This window comes from Vanessa tameamea, chromosome 16 (genome assembly GCF_037043105.1).
Source record: "Vanessa tameamea isolate UH-Manoa-2023 chromosome 16, ilVanTame1 primary haplotype, whole genome shotgun sequence".
Lineage (NCBI taxonomy): Eukaryota > Metazoa > Arthropoda > Insecta > Lepidoptera > Nymphalidae > Vanessa > Vanessa tameamea.
In genome coordinates, this window is record NC_087324.1 from 12296791 (window position 1) to 12314187 (window position 17397).

The window sequence follows — 17397 nt, forward strand, 5'->3', positions numbered from 1 at the left end:
GGTCGAACTAAAGTGGTAGTGGACGTGGCCTACAGCGCGTAGAACCGACGACCGTTGGGCAGAAAGTTCTCGAGTGGCGACCACTAAACGGAAAACGCAACGTGGGCAAGCACTCTACACTACAAGGTGGACTGACCTGGTCACCAAAACTTCGTTTAGTTTGTAAGGCAATTCCTATCAAGAAAAGCTCTTTGGTAGATAAAATTTACAAAATTCCATATGCCTATTTATATTTTAATAATAAAAGATCCCTTTTTAAATATCAGTCTTAACATCTGCACGATGATCTACTGAGTACCGCGAGTTATAATTAAATTCCATTCATTCACACACTTCAAAACTTTAAAACTTAAGCAATACAAAAATATCTTTAAGTACTCTAATTAATCAAAATATTGTGTGTGTGTGTCTCTGTAACTGTATATGCGACAGTATGGATATGAGTGTGCGTTTAAATATAACGTTTAATATAACAGTTAGGTTGGTATATTGATAGTTATTATAATGGCGACAGTTCATGGTGGAAGCCTTATAGAAAAACAAAGACGAGTAATTCGATCACGATTGAGTTGTCTACCGACTTTTAGTTATGTCAATAAAGAAAAATGTTCTGCAATTTTATGTTTAAAAGAAACAGGAAGGAGATTGATCTGTCGATCTAGATTTAGCTTTTATCTTGTTGAGAGCTTTAAAGCTGACGAGATGAGATCATCGACTGGTAAGTGGATCTTCATAGAAAGTGTGATTCTAAAACTGGCGACCTTAAATAATATTATTTACTTCTGTACAAATAAATAATATTATTTTAAACATTAAAATGTTAAATGTTTTTCTTTTTTTGTTATAATTTACAAACACAAATCCAGATATCCCAGAAATGATAATAACCAATTTTCGGAGCAATGTAATTCTGTAAAAAATCACCCCTCACCACACTCCCGCAATGTTGAAAACAGACTTACGGTGGTGCGCCTAGAGTTACCAAGGCTCAATAATTTCCTAACTCAAAAACAGTGATATGTCATTTTAATAAGTGTATCCTATAAATTTTATTAACTAACATTGCACGATCCTGATTTGTGCTTCGTTTCGAGTTTTTTCTTACAGAATACCTCTACTATTCCATAGTAATAATTATGGTAATGTAAAAAAATTAAGATATTATTAAATCAATGAACGCTTAACAACCCAACAGTCTTAACAATTTAGTTATAATATTTTTATATAAAGATATTTAGGTAAAAAATCTCAACAGCTAATCGGAGTTAGAAAGTCACACATTCGAGCCTCAAAGGGCACCTTTTCTTTTAATTAATTTTTTGGAACAGGTGGCAAAGGAGCTAAAGGCTTATCTGATACAAAGTTACTATCACCACTGATTAACATCTGTAACACCAGGGGGCTTTGCAGGTGCGTTACTGGCCGTTGAGGAATGAGTAGGCTGCCAGGCTTTTCTTGAAGATTCGCAAGTCGCATAGGTTTGGAAAAACTGCCGTCGTAAGCTGGTTCCTCAGAGTGGTTGTTTTTTTTATTTGATTCAATTCCGATTTAACTTCAACCGAACCACGTCTGTATCTTTGTGTTAGTAGAATAGACAAAAGGCTACACGGCAACGTATACGTTTCGATTGCGATAAATTCACAATTTAGAGAAATTGGTCTTCTGATCGCTCTCCGGACGAGTTTGATTGAGTCGTCCTATTGGACTATGAGAGCGTGGGAATCTCTTGTACTGAGAGTAAGTCCTTAAGGTTGATTATTATTTATATTGTTATTTCAAGTTGGAAATAATAATTCGCAAAAACTAGTTCTAGTACCGGCTTGCTTCCAGTATGCTAATGTAACAGAAAGCTGGAGTACTTTAACCGCCAGCCATTGTACATTTATATATGAAATGAGTTGAACGAGATATTTTTTGCACAAGTTTGTAGCGCTCGTGAACTGTTCGCTTTGAAGCGCACGGAGAGGCTAGGTTTTAATTTAGGTCTTTAGAGAATTACTGAATATTTGATAACTATCTAACGAGCTGGAATTCGGAGCATGTCTGACTCTGTGCATTTTACATATTTAATTTCTTAAATATACAAATCACAAAACTTTAGAGACACAATTATTTACAAGCTTTTATAACTTTCACCTGTTCTGGTGTGTAATCAACTCTTTTAAGTTAAATTTAACAATTATTTAACGAATCTGAAATTTTACAGTTAGAATAATAATGCATTTTAACCATACTCGTAATCATGACCTGATACTTCCTAGGACTGACGTCAGAGGAAATAACTCTTTAACTGTTAACAATATAGAGACATTTTTTTGTATAAATATTTTAGTATGATAGCCCGCTGTAAATTTCACTATGTTCCTATGTCACTCTGCACCAGAGTTGGCTCCCAATGAGCTAACTTCTTAATGTAAACCAGCACATACACGACTTTTTGTATACGCATTCAATCGTGAAAGCCCGTCATAATTGCTGCCAACAACACAAACACAGAATTTTGTTTACGCATTCAATAATTTTACCATTTCCAAAGACTGGCATGACTAAGATGGAGTTCAGATTATACGTACTGTTATAGAATTGTATAGAATGTTGCAAATCATATTATGCTGAGCTTGCACGGTACATGAAATGCTGAATAGAACTGTCGACATTGTTGTCTATTAAAGCTCAAAGCTCTTTGTTGCTTTAAGTAAGGTCAAGCCCTAGAAGTTCCTTTATATAAGAACTAAATTGTAGTACATTAACAGGCGAACGATCCTGCAGCGATTCATTCATTGAAATTAACAGGTCGTTTCAAATAATAAGTAAAAAAAAACTTTCGACACTTTTCAGGCCAAGTGTACTTCTTTCTAAATAACGTAGATTTTTGGAGGAAAGGTAGGCACGCAATCTGGTGATTATGACTGGTTGCTACCATCAATAGACGACGGTGCTGGAAGAAATATTAATCTTGGTAACTAAGATGATATATCCATTGTGCCTGTAGTTATACTGGCGCATTCATCCTTCAAACTGGAATACAAGAATACTGTTTACTATTGATTGGCGGTAGAATATCTGATGAGTGGGTGGTAACTACCCAGACAGGCTTACACAAAGCCTCCAAGATATCCTTATTAGATGTTATTATTATTAAGGTCAATGACGAATATATGTTATGTCAAACGAATACCTATCAGCATTCATTTTAAAGATTGAAGTAATATCATGTTTTTATGACGTAAGAATTTAAGGATTCAGCTTCAAGAATATTATATGAGAGTTTATAAATTTACGTTTAATATAAATTGTAGTTTTCCTAACTTCGTAAGGTTTAATAGCAACCCTTGCAAGTTAGGACGAGCTGATAATACGCAAAGAACACAACATGGGATCATTAGGAGGCAGTATAGCCGTTGAGTTATCGGTGAATAAAAAATAACCTGATTCTCGTTTCGAATTTTCCATCACGTCCTGCAAAACTCCGCGTCGTATGATGCGAGTCACAAAAATAAACGGGTCCCGGTTATCGATGTGGGAAAATTGCAAGACGATATCCTATTTCAGGATTGACTCTGCACGTGTCTCTCCAACGAATCGATCGATTTTATTCGTGTTCGATCATTTTAATTTCACAGATGAAATCTTACACTTAAGGTTTGAAAGTTTGATATATCAATGCATTACTAAAATTTCTAAAAAAGTCTTAAGTCAACCTTCAATAATGGTGACCTTCATGGAGGTTTTTCTTTACATTTTCTTCGTAGAATTGACAAGTCAAATAAAAAAACCGGCGGTAACCTTAAATTTAATAGAATATTGTAAAAGTATGATCCAAGAGTGGTTGTGCTTATAGGAGTCCACTTGATTGAAGAATATTTTAATTAATTTGATGAGTGGGTAGTACATACCCATGTGGCTGTACAAAGCTCTAAACTATCTAAAATCACTAATAAAACTTCTTAAATACACACGACGGAATTAAATAAGCTCTTACGTAAGGATTTAATATACCAGCGTAGGGCGGGCACACACTTGTATATATAATTCTCACACACACGCAAATAAATGGGAAGGGTGTGCTCATAATTTATTCATAACGTTCAAACACATTTGGCGTTAACTCAGCGATCTCAATGGACACATAACAATATCATGTTTTTTGCTATAAAATTTTGTACAAAATGTAAGCCCGCTACGTTCATTGTTCATTTAACGTTTCTTTTGATCATGCGCCGTGTTATTTTTGTCGATGTATTTAATGTTATTTGGTTTTTCCTTAAATACGTTTTGATTTGAATTATTTACTATGTGTTATAATTTATCGTTTTAAATATTCTAGTTTGTTTTCAATAATAAACATTTACTATTAGATAGATCAGATGTGGAGCCGAGAATATAAGTTCACAGGCTCTCAGTAGATAAAACTCTATAATAATTAGATCATAACAGAACATCAAGGTTCCAATCCAATGATATTTCGTAATTTTAATTTATGTTCTTCTTGTTAGAATCCTCATTTTAAATTGATGGTGACGTTGGCGACTAAAAAGTCTTTTGCTACGCCGTAGGCAGGAGGTATATAATATAAATGTCCTGTAATGATAATAATAGTCACAATCTTTATCTCTTTAAATTTTAATCTATTTATATTAATTATTGTTGGCAGGGCTTTGTGCAATCCCCGTCTCTCGTCATCCAAACAGTAATATTTGGAATGGTTGTGTTCCGGTTTAAAGAGCGAGCGGGAAAGTGTGACGTCATTACATCTTAGTTCCCAAGGTTGGGAGTGCATTGTCGATGTAATTGTTAATATACCTTATAGCGCCAATGTCTATGGACAGATGTGACCACTATCCGTCAGATGGTCCATTTGCCGCCCACCTGAAATAGGTCCCCATCATAAAAAGGAAAAATTACCAAAAGTTGTATTATGTAGATTGGAGATCTTGGAACACACATTATAAATAGAACTTTCTTGTCATTGGTGAGAGTGGTGAGGTTATTCTAAAAGTAACTAAGAAAGAAGTAAGTGAAAATGACTTTTAAAGTTAATTAGTAGTTGTAGTCGGTTCGAGTTATATTCCCGAGGGTTTTTTCCTCTCGCTTCATAGCTGGCGTTTAGTTAACATTCCCGATATAATTAAACTTAATTTGTTATGCGTGATGTAGCGTTAAATTAAATCATTTTTACATATATTTTATTCAGAATTTCATAATTAATTTTATCTTGGTTTTAAATTTAAGTATGTTTTGTTTTATATGTATCTTTTATTGTTTAGGATATTATTCAGTACAATAATAAAAATAAAATATTAAATTATTTATATATATAATTTAAGGGGGTCACACTAATCAAGAATAACAAACAATAAACTAATATTTTTTCTCCTTTTTTGCTTCAATTTTAAACCAGTTCCACAAGCCGCTACAGGCTTTCACACACATGGATATGATAACAAACAAAAGTCAAACAAATTTAACGTAATATATAAATATATATTTTAAATAAGGTCTTTTACTGTAATAGATTCTAATCGCTTAACTTAAAATAATGACCGTCTCTCAACACTTGTCATCCACACGATGTCTGATAATGGAATGAACTACAGGACATGCAATCTCCTTTTGAATCGACTTTCCGAACATCTGGCTAGACTGCCGGAGCGCACCGATTGTATCAGTTTCGTTTAATTGTCAACTTATTAACATGTCTTTGGGGACTTATGGACGATAAAGGATTATTTATATAAGTTTATGATCTTCGTTATATAGTTAGTATTTTTTATCTCATACTAGCTGTTTCGTACTATTTTACCAGCCTTAAAAGTTTCTACTCCACCCCCATGGCCTTTATTCTTGCTCAAGAATTGGACTTGTTGTTACCTTTTAATTTACTATGGAAAGTTTGGTACACGATTGGCAAGCTTGTTTTGACAAGTGACGATATCTGCAGCGAGCTTATTTCATATGACTGACTGATATTGAGTTCACTTCTCTGCGCCTTAGCCAGAGCAACATGGGAGGATAAGGTTTTAAGTAAGGAAAAGCTGGTCTTGGGTATACGTTAAAACTTTTTACAATTGTTAGTCCAATATTTTTTTTGGTTCTAGCTACAGATGCTTTATACGTTCAGACAAAAACAGGTGTTGGGTATCCAATTTTTTTTCTGTACCCCTGACAACGTATAAGCAAAATTTCATGATGAATGAGTGGATAGTTAAGGCGTGAAAACGTAACAAACAGACAAACTTATTTTTGCATTTATTATAATAATACCCCTAAACTACGACTATGCATAAAAAAAATCATGTTGATCTGTAAAAACAAACAATCTTATTCATGGGAACCGTTCACCTTTAGGGGTAAAAATCTTTGTGCTAGTCCAGGCTATAATCTCAGTGCCAAAATTCACTCAGGACCGTTCCAGTTTTACTGGCGTGCTTGAGTAACAATTATCCGCCTCTTGTGCATCTTTCTTAAATGTGATTCAACTTTATGTTTACTGGTGTACAATAAAGAGTATTTTGATTTCGATTTTTTGATTATCCATCCAAACTTACGCTCTTATAATATTAGTAAGATACTCGCCATTGCGTATGTACTTGGGTCACGCGAACAGCAATTCGCACTGAGATCGCGACGAAAACTAGGAGACGTCTTTATAACCCTTTGATACCGATGGCCATTCCATAACACAAGTTTCAAGTACCCTTTCGTCCTCGAAACGGTGGTAGAGTTATAATATTGAGGATTCAAACTCGCTTGATTGTATTTTATAGATAATACTTTATACGTATATCTGTCTGTATCTAATTAAAACAATTCGTACAAATAAATCCGGCGATTTTAATTAAAATTGTAAATTAAATCAGTACTGACGCGGCGAACAAGTAGCGAAATAGGGCCGGCGGTTACGTACCAATTATGTTTTTAATTGTTTCGTATTTTGTACAAAAGACGGTAAAATATTAAACGCTATCTGACATCTTTACCAAAATTTACATATGAACCAAAATTGCTTATATTTTTTAAGACCGGACTCGTCTGCCGTCGACTATACGCCATGACGCTCTCTTATGCCGTGGGGGCACCCCTTCCTTGCTATCTAATATTATAATTTATATATACATAGTTATACCTATACAAATTTTAAAATTAAAAAGTGTATGTTTTTATTTACTTTAGATATACTTATAAATTATTTCAATAATCGTCCATTAATAATGTTATTTTTTTACAAATTATAAGAAAATCTAGCGACCCGCCACGGCTTCGCACGGGTACAATGCTGCCTACTATACTAAATATACTACAGAATGTCTTACAACGTTTACAGTTTTACAGTCTTTAGACAATACAAACCGCTATGTCTCTGCGTTTTAAATCTGTAATATCTTCGAAAATATTCATTTAAATTAAATGCTGTAGAGGGCTGCTGTGCGGCTGCTGCGCACGTTGTATTAATCTATATTATACGCGCGATGTATTTAAGGTTAATTGGATAAGGATTAATGCTATATCGCCTAAATCGTTTCGAAAATAAGCCATTATTTCTCGTAAAAAGTAAAGAATAACAAAATGGTAGTTGTGGGCTATCCCTAAGAGATAGACATATGTATACCATCGCGGACCTTTATGATGACCTTTTTAAGGTGTAGAATACTGTAGTACATTATTTTGATCTATCTCGTAGGGTTTTTGCAATGTAAGCGCAAAAAATGTGATTAAATAAATCTCATCGTCGTAAATACGATATCACATTAGAAACCTCTAAAATTATCAGTGTTTCTCTACTATATTGTGCATATATTATACATATAACCTTCCTCTTGAATCAATCTTTTAAAAACTGCATCAAAATCCGTTGTGTAATTGTAAAGATCTAAGCATACATAGGGACAGACAGCGGTAAGCGACTTTGTTTGATACTATGTAATGATGATGATGTATGAGTACATTAAGATTATACGTATTATAATAACCAAATTGAACATTAAAAGAAATTCACAAAAACTAAACACGATATAAATGATACGTTTATCTTATTTAGTGATTGTATTGTTTGCGGATGAAATATTTTCACTTTTTTTTAAAGTTGTCAGATAAAATACTAATCATATTATCCGCAACAAAACCAATTATCTTGATAGAAACTGAAAAACATTATAAATCACGACTTTTAAAAGTAAACTTGAACACAAAAGTTTCCGACTTTGCAAACTGAATGCATTTTTCATGGAAAGTCTGTAGGAAAATATTTATTTAACAATAAATAAATTAAAATTCACTTTAAAATATCTATCAATGATATTATGTTTATTATTACGTTAACGATTATATACATAGATACGCTTTGAGTTAGCATAAGTTGTTCGTAGCGGATATATTAATTTAATTGTACGAGTATATGATTTTGATTACTATACATATACCTCCGTGGTCGAGTAGTGTGTACACCGGTTTTCATGGGTACACCACTCCGAGGTCCCGGGTTCGATTCCCGGCCGAGTCGATGTAGAAAAAGTTCATTAGTTTTCTATGTTGTCTTGGGTCTGGGTGTATGTGGTACCGTCGTTACTTCTGATTTTCCTTAACACAAGTGCTTTAGTTACTTACATTGGGATCAGAGTAATGTATGTGATGTTGTCCAGTATTTATTTATTATTTATATATGTATAAAATGGTTGATGAAGAAAAGTAATTACTGAGTTATTTGTCCACTCTCCTTACTCGTTTCGAACTAAATATTCGTATTTAATTTATCTTATAAACAGATGATTGAAAAGTTCTCGTAAAGCCTACTTGAATAAAGTATTTCTTGCTAAAAATACGTAAGCTCAAACAACTTTAAGCGGAGAGCAAAAGTAGTTACTCGGAAAATCTGTCGAGCTCTTAAGACGAGCTGCACACATGTAGTTACGTAGATACACCCACGCCACCGAAAACGGTGCCATGTTTTAAAATATACATAAATGAAATAAATTCTTATTTTAATTTTATCACGTTAAAAGCTTTTAAAATACTTTAAATCTTCAGATAAATCTGCATTTAACAGTGAAATTTCTGTAAAATACAACGCGATACTTCACTCGACGCGGAGAATTTAATAATTTTACTTTATATTAATCAATTTCAGAGCGTGGTGTTAATTATTATTTATTTTTGTTTTTACTTTATAGGTGACCAGTGAACCGAATGGTTTGTTAAAACAAATACTTTGTATTTAACAACCGGGAATATTAAAAACAAATGTGTAAATAAAACCTGTCTGTTTCTGTCTTTGATAAGATTTGTATTTTAATGTAATCCATTCTTTAGCGAGACTACTAGGCAGGACGTTTTATAGTGCTCAAGTGTGTGCGCACATAAGTGCACTTTCTACTCTCTATCCCCTAAGTCTTATAATCAACACACTTCTATCTCAAAGCCTTCTTCCCGAAAAACATTTTAAGGTCGTATCTTTTTTTACTTTTAAAGAAATATATATAAATATATATATTTAAAAAAAATCTATTCACGTATTTAAAAACTATTATTTGCTTATCTGAAATAAATGCAGCATGTATCGAATAACGAACCTGAATATTTCCTATTTAACAACACTTTGTAGAATATATGAAAGCTGTGCAGAGCGGCGAACTACAAAGTAAGAGCAGCTGTTCTTGGCATTTCACATAAAGGGCTCACCTGCTCCGGACGATCGCACCGAGCTCACTCTGTGAGAAAATATTTAGAAGATATATTTCGGAACGATATTGACTATTAATACAATACGACTTTAAGCTATGCTGGTTTCGGGCGCATAGTTTTCTTGACAATAGGTAGATCTTTTGATACAGTGTGCAGGCTGAGAGACTTGACGTAATAGGTAATTAAATAAAATAATTAATTCAACGAATTCATTGGTAAATTTACATTTATGGTTTATATACGGATACGCGGTTTTATAGAAGTACAAAATATATGAATGTGTAAACTCAATCCGCCCTCAATAAATGCTTTAGGGCGGATTACCCATCCGCGAGATACTTCTTTAAAAGGCTATAAATACTGTATTCCTTAACCTGCGATTGCGGAATATGTAAATGGATATACTCGTTCACACAATATTGTTTCTGTATATAAAAACAAAAATGTATATTGTTATATATATTCGGGATTAAAATGTATGAATAAATAATGAACTGATAGAATACATATATATATTTAAAGAAGGTTTTTATAGAATTAGTTTGTTGTAATATTTGAGTGGATGTGTAACTAAAATACCTTGCGATTAAACTACTTAAATACAAACATCAAAACAGTTTTGTCGATCTGAATCAAGAGTGAATAAGAGCGTTTTCACATTATCCGATACGATGTCGGCGTCGGACGACGATAGCTGACAGCTGATAGTCGACCGTGTGCTATTTACACATATTTCCGACAAAATCACTCCGATTCGGCCATTTGCTCTTCGTACGGGTATGTATCATGGCTGGCTATAATAAAAAACTTTATTTACTGTATCTATTATATTTGAGACGCAAAGAAAGTATTAGTATACATCCCATTGTGGACGCTAGATATTCTTTATATAGCTTTTTAGCAAACTACAAAAATAGCCGCCAAAGATAGGGCTCTGCGCACACAGAGACAATTTAAATGCACGTATAGCACACTTACAAACATTATCGTCCGACGGCTAACGGGCACCCGATGGCGCTTCCTACACATCGGTGTGGGCTCCGATATCGGATCGGATAATGTTTTTCACATTATCCTCGCTCCAACGTTTGCTATAATTTTTATCCGTCTAGTTCGTCGAGGACACATCCCACAGTAAACATCCTCATAACTCCTCACGTGTTTATCTCCGCTCTTGTTTTTGCTCATTATTCACTTTTATTACATTCGTTACAATCATTTCAAGTAAACAACATTCTTCGACAAATCCATGAGTTTTTACTAAATGTATTGTGTATTTATTTTTTGTACAATTTCTTGTTGTGTATATTTCTCCTATTCTTTTTGAGGTTGAAGCTTACTTCACCACGTTGCTCCAATATGGCTTCTTCTTCTTTCAAATTCTCTTCCGTTGAACACGAGGTTAATAGTCATAACCACAAATTCGGTGTGCCTGCTCGGGTTCGACCCTAGAATCATCGGTTAAAATTCACGTCTTCTAACCACTGGGCCATCACGGCTATTATATATAATCTCTATATTATTATATAATTCTGTCAACTGTCAAGTTAACAAGTTGATCACTATGACGGTTTTTTTGCGAGTAAAGTTTTACAAAATCGCAGGTTCAGGTTGAATGAAGTCATTGGAAAATAAAACTAACATCTTGATATTATAAAGTATTTATATTTATATACCTGTTACATATATAGTTCTAATTTTTAGTCTTAGCGGGCTTTTTGTTCAGCTCCACAATTTTATTGGCTTATATTTACATAAATAAAAATCTTCCGGAGGCTCGGTGTAATAGTCTTTATTTCCTAACTCCCGACTGGTAATGATAATTCATGGACAGAAATACTCATTACTTATTTTTCGGAAGTCTGGGTCTTGGAATTTACAGCTCATATGAGGCACTACACCAACGGCGCAATAAATATATAAATAACAGCTAATTTACACTCTAACCACAAACAGTTTAATTAGAATCATTTCTGTTTATAACACAGTCTGTAACAGTTTAATAAAAGTATCCGTACCAGTACACATTAAATAATTTTCAAGCGACGAAAAATTCTATCTCCTATATTAATAAAATTGTGGACATTGCTCGCTTAAAATAAGTACATCCTTATATTGTGACCACTCACGCGGTGGCGAAGAGCCGCGATTAAGACCGTGTGGCGCCTCTTAATCTACATTTTAATTTAGCTTAGTTTTTAATTTAAATTGAGACGTAATTTTTATTTAAATGTAAGAGTTATTTATTCTTGAGACAGTAATTATTACGTTGTATCTATTGCTTATATAAATTACGTGGAACCTGGAACACAGGTGAAGCTTAGATGATAATGGTCATCAGAAAAAAATCCAGAATATGTATTATAACTGACCAGCGTTGGTGTGTTTTCCTCAGCACATGGTGAAACAGGACCTTATCCCGACAGGATGTATTAAAAGTTTAGTTTCTCTTTCATATATTTCTTGTTAGCTGATAAATAATTTTATGTATTTTTCTATAAATCGTACTATACTACTACTGCGGGTTGTAATGTTGACTCAACCGAGAGGAAGCTACCAGAGACTGGGTTCTCTGCTAGCTTAGTTACTCTTGCTCATTAGTCATATACAATTAAATGAATTCATACGTAAATATATTTTTTAACTTGAGCTTTAAATTTATTTATTGATAAATGTAATTGTGTATTTTAATATTCCTAGCGGTCCATAAAATCATTTGGAACCAACTGTATGAAGATACGCCCGTAACGAGGCCCGCAGGCGGCATCAACGTCAGTTACGAAGTTCATAGCGTAGTACGGCTGAAAGTTCTGCATGTTCTTAAGAAACATGTTTCGTACAAACATCAAAGGAACGCGTAACTCCTATTCCGAGTTTGATCGTTCCAGTTCTTATTTCGTAGTCTGTAGCGATAAAAAAATCACATATTCGTGATGAAAATTTGTCTTTTCTTTGCGTTCGAATTTAAAAAATGTATATACGTGGCATAATTTTTCACGTTTTTTTGTTGCAAAGTTTCACCTGAAACTTCCTTTATTCAAGTAGGTTCCTAAAGATAATTTAAAGTAATTATTACAAATAAAAAAACGATAGTTATCCCCAGTTTAGAATGGATATTCTACTGATAATAGCCAAAAACTCACTTGTCACCTTTTTGTTCAAATGTTATTAAATTCTATATACAATTCAATTTACATTGTATCCTGTATGGGAATCCAGTAAACATACAGCTCGCTTTTTTATCCTAGTTGCCAGCATTTGTTATAACTACTACAATGTTGCTGCCGACGAAAGTACTCAGCCGGTAGCTCTCAGATGGTATTAAATATATTTTTCCATATACTATGTTATTACATTGCTGTGTGTATCCGTAAAATATAATAAACTTGACAACTCTGACGAGTGATTCGTCTAACATTCGCGCGTCTCATCGCAGACTCATCGATCACCGCCGTCCCCGAGACGTGTGGTCTCCCGGAGTAACCATATACTTATCCACGATGACGTATATCATTTATATAACGATAAGTAATTTAGATGTATTACGCCTTTTAAGAATCGCTCATTATTTTATTTAAGCCGCTGAAGATTAAGATAAGAAAATATATTATGACGTCCTACTATATCACAACGCTTAGATTTGGCTTAGGTGTTTGTTCAATAAAAATTATTTGTGTACACGAATAACAAAAATGTATTTCACGTAATCGTGGTGATCCGTTTTGACGGGTAAGTGAACCAGTGTAAAATCAGACGTATAGAAAATTACCTAAGTATTATTAAAGACTACCATTTTATTTTTGACGTCTTACCCAATTTAAGTGCTCTAAAAATTCAAGCAGCATAAAAGCATTAAGACCTCAACTAGAAGTAATTTGATATGCAATTAATATTCTTCCTAAGTCATTATTCTTGATGTGGACAATGTTTAGGTTAGTTACACAGAATTTTCCCTTGAACTCGAAAGGAAAACAACGACCGTCAGTAAGTTCGTTTACTTGTACACTACAAATTTACAAGTTACATAATTATTAATTAGTTTTGGACGTGCCTTACTCGATGTGCGATTAAATATTACTGAAGTGCTATTGAGGTTTCATTATAAGTCTAAATATTTTAATATACTCGTACCTAATTTGCTTCTGCTATCGCTGTTTAACAGAAAAGAAGTGAAGCAAAAATGTTGAAAAATATAAATAGGCAGAGACGAATTAGTTCTGTACCTTTTTCTCTTCTGTTTGTCAAACGTTTTTGCACGACTCATGGTGCGGAGCATCACAGTGCTTTGCGATTGTTTTTTTTTGTTACCTCTTTTCAGCTATGATTTTTTTTCTATTATACTATTGTTAGTTCACGATTAAGATAGTATTACTGTTGTAAAGATAATTTAAAAGTGATCAAATCTGTACTTTTCGAAAATTGATTTAACATGATAAAAACGTAATTAAAAACATCAAAATAGTCCATAACTAGTATGAAATCTGAAAACACTATCACAGAAAAAAAGTTTTTCTTTTTAAATAAATTTATTTCAGTGGTTAAAATTCTCCTATTGCGAGTGGAACAAATCCAAAATATTTAAATAAGGTCTATTAAGTAAGGATCATAATATAACTTTACAAAAATAATAGCATAGATACCGTATACTCGTAGATGCACATTATAAATGCTGAAAAAATAAAAAATATTATTTATTTTAAGCTCAGCTCTGGAGCGATGAAAACCTATTTGGACATCGAGTTACTCGGAACAAGATTTTAATACCAACATGCCGATGTTTGTCTGTAACGCGTCAACATTGACTTTGCACTCGCAACTGTACGTTGGATAAAACCGAAGCAATAATAACAGACTTTTGTTTGTAAAATAAATAATATTGGAAAAGATTCATTGTTTATATTACAAATAAATATGATGTTATGAGGAAGGTAGAAGGTGGCTGATATTTGACCACCATGTCCATCAATATGAATAGATAATGTTTTGCTTATTTTGGGGCTAATCCCAAAGACTTTTTTATTAAGAAATGGACGAGTCGGGTTTTGTGGGATTCTCACAGTCCCTCTTTATACTACCTACGGACCAGCGTCTCAGAAGAAACAATGGGCCTGTAATCCAATTCCCTGCGGAGCATCGCTAACACGTTTGCTCGCACTGAGAGATCTCGTCCACTTTTAGAAATGTTTATAACTATTTATTTAAATATCAATACGATTGTTTCAGTGAAATAATTTTGAGGACGATTAGTGTAAAATTTAATGATCGAAGTGCAACATTTCCGAATGTAATGTTTGTTCTAAAACATTCTCTACCCCTAAAAGCTTTATGAAACTGCAAATTCCAATTTTGTTACGTTTTCTAAATTGCGTGCATTTTTGTATTTTTAAAGCAATATTTTTCAAAGCAATATGATAAGTAATGTCATACGTATGTATGTATTCCGAAGAGTACGAGAAAATAGAAAACAATCGGTAATTTCTTCTATTCGATTACACAAGACTTGAGTCAGCCGAGCCGGGATGAGATCGCGTCGTAAATGTTGATCGAATAGTATGATACTGCACATTCGAGACCAAGGAAGAGAGTTTATGTCAGATATGACGTGTGTGACGATTCTAAAGTCCTCGTAAAATCTAAATTAAACGAGACTTTTAACTCTGTGTTTTTTTTGTCATTAAAATTTTATCTAAATTTAAAACGATTTTGCATAAGTACTATCCGACTCAGAACTCAAAACAAAGACACATTTGTAAACTTATTGATTACTGATGATGACTGATGAAATAACAATAAGATTAAAATTTTAAAATTACTGACTGTTATAAAAATTCAAATCCTAAAATGATGTGGGGGTATTCAAATTTGTATGGGAAATATCAACACTTTTGATCAGTTAAAACTTTTGGAGACCGATTCCGATAAAATATCCCATCGAGTACACGGCCAGTATCAAAATATTACAGTATTAATCAGTTACTTTAATGGTAAACTAAACTAACGTTGTTTTTGGTACGATTTTTAGTTTGCTACAATAAAAATTCCACTCGGAGCTGTCTGTGTATACATAATCCAACATACCATTTCTATCAGTTTTAAAATGATATATTCGTTTAGGTTTCAGATATGTATGAGTCGAATCACGTCCTGATCGTTCTAGTTACATTATTACACTGATATTGATGAGATAGTAAACTGATTTTTTATTCGTTAGTGGAAAGCATGCAAGGGTCACAGGATGTTGATGTAAATGCATCGTTTCACATTGGTACTATAAAAAATATTGACCATTCGTTACAAACGTTAGGGATGTTATGTGGCCCCGTAACCGTAACCGAAACTGTCGGATATCTGAAATAAAATTATAGCCGTAACCGTATAAAAAAACCGATAAAAAACGTTTACTATAATTTTATTTTCGCATAGTGTTATACTTAAAGAGAGTAGCTAATTGTATTTGAAAGCTATTCGTTTATTTCTGTAATTATATCTAAAACTAAAAAAAAATGGCCTACATACAAATAAAGTCAAATTCATATATCGAATCTTTTAGATTTTCTAAACAATCCCACAACCATAACTGAAACTATCTGAAACAATCGGACAACACGAAATAAATTCGTATCCTTACTCGTATCTGAAACCGAACCGGTACAATTATATTCGCGTATACGTGCCCATATCCAGATCCAAAATTACAAATCCATAACATCACTGAAACATGAAATTAACATTATGTTTTTGTTTACTTATAGCGTTTCTGTTAACAGAACATTGGGTTGTAATTTTCACCGGTGGCTTTCTATGAACTCCATACCCTTGTCTTAATTGATGCGAATCTGACCTGAACGTCGAGCGGCCTCAGAGTTAGATAATTCAATTGCAACGCGATTATTGCACGGGACGCGCTCCTTGTTCTAATTCACTCAGTCTGCCGTCCGCTTTTTATTTTTAAATTCAATAAAAGGGCACCATTTTATGAATTGCACTCTGTAGCTTAAGGCTATATTTAAATGATAATAATTGATTTTAATAATTTCAAGCAATCGAACGTGGATCGAATCTAATTATGTTTTTAATTTTCCATTAGGGAATGAGCTAATTATCCTTGACACAGGTTATATAATTAACCCATAAAGGTAAAATATCTTAAATTTATCGTAAGTTTAACTCTTTGTAACGTGTGAAGTACTTGTAAATAGAGTATTTTTTTTAAATTATATTCTTCGAATTAATTCCGAACACGATGAACAGAATGAACATCATATATGAACAGTAAATATTTTTTCTGGACGGATACATTATGTCATACATAAATAAAAAAACAAGAGTTTTCATAGTGACTTATATGAAAGCAACAATGGACTTAAGATAATATTAAATTCAAATCCAAATTGGAATATGAAGGTTTAAGCCAAAAGGATTGAGATTATGAACGAGGACGAGGGAAAAGGACCATATTACTTAATCCCGAAGAAAAACCCCTTTCACCCGTCGCGTCGTCTCCTAATTTATAGAGCCAGGTAAGATTCAAGTCGATGTTATTAGGTAGGAAAAAAATGTCAACATAGGTTACCTTGATTACGTTCTTTGTATGTAAAATAATTTTCTTTGTCATTGTCTGCTTATGTTTACATAGTTCTAGAAAGTATTTATATAGTTTTGGTATATTTTTCTCTGATTAAAAATGTTTCAAAATTAAAGACAAAATTATTGTGGCCT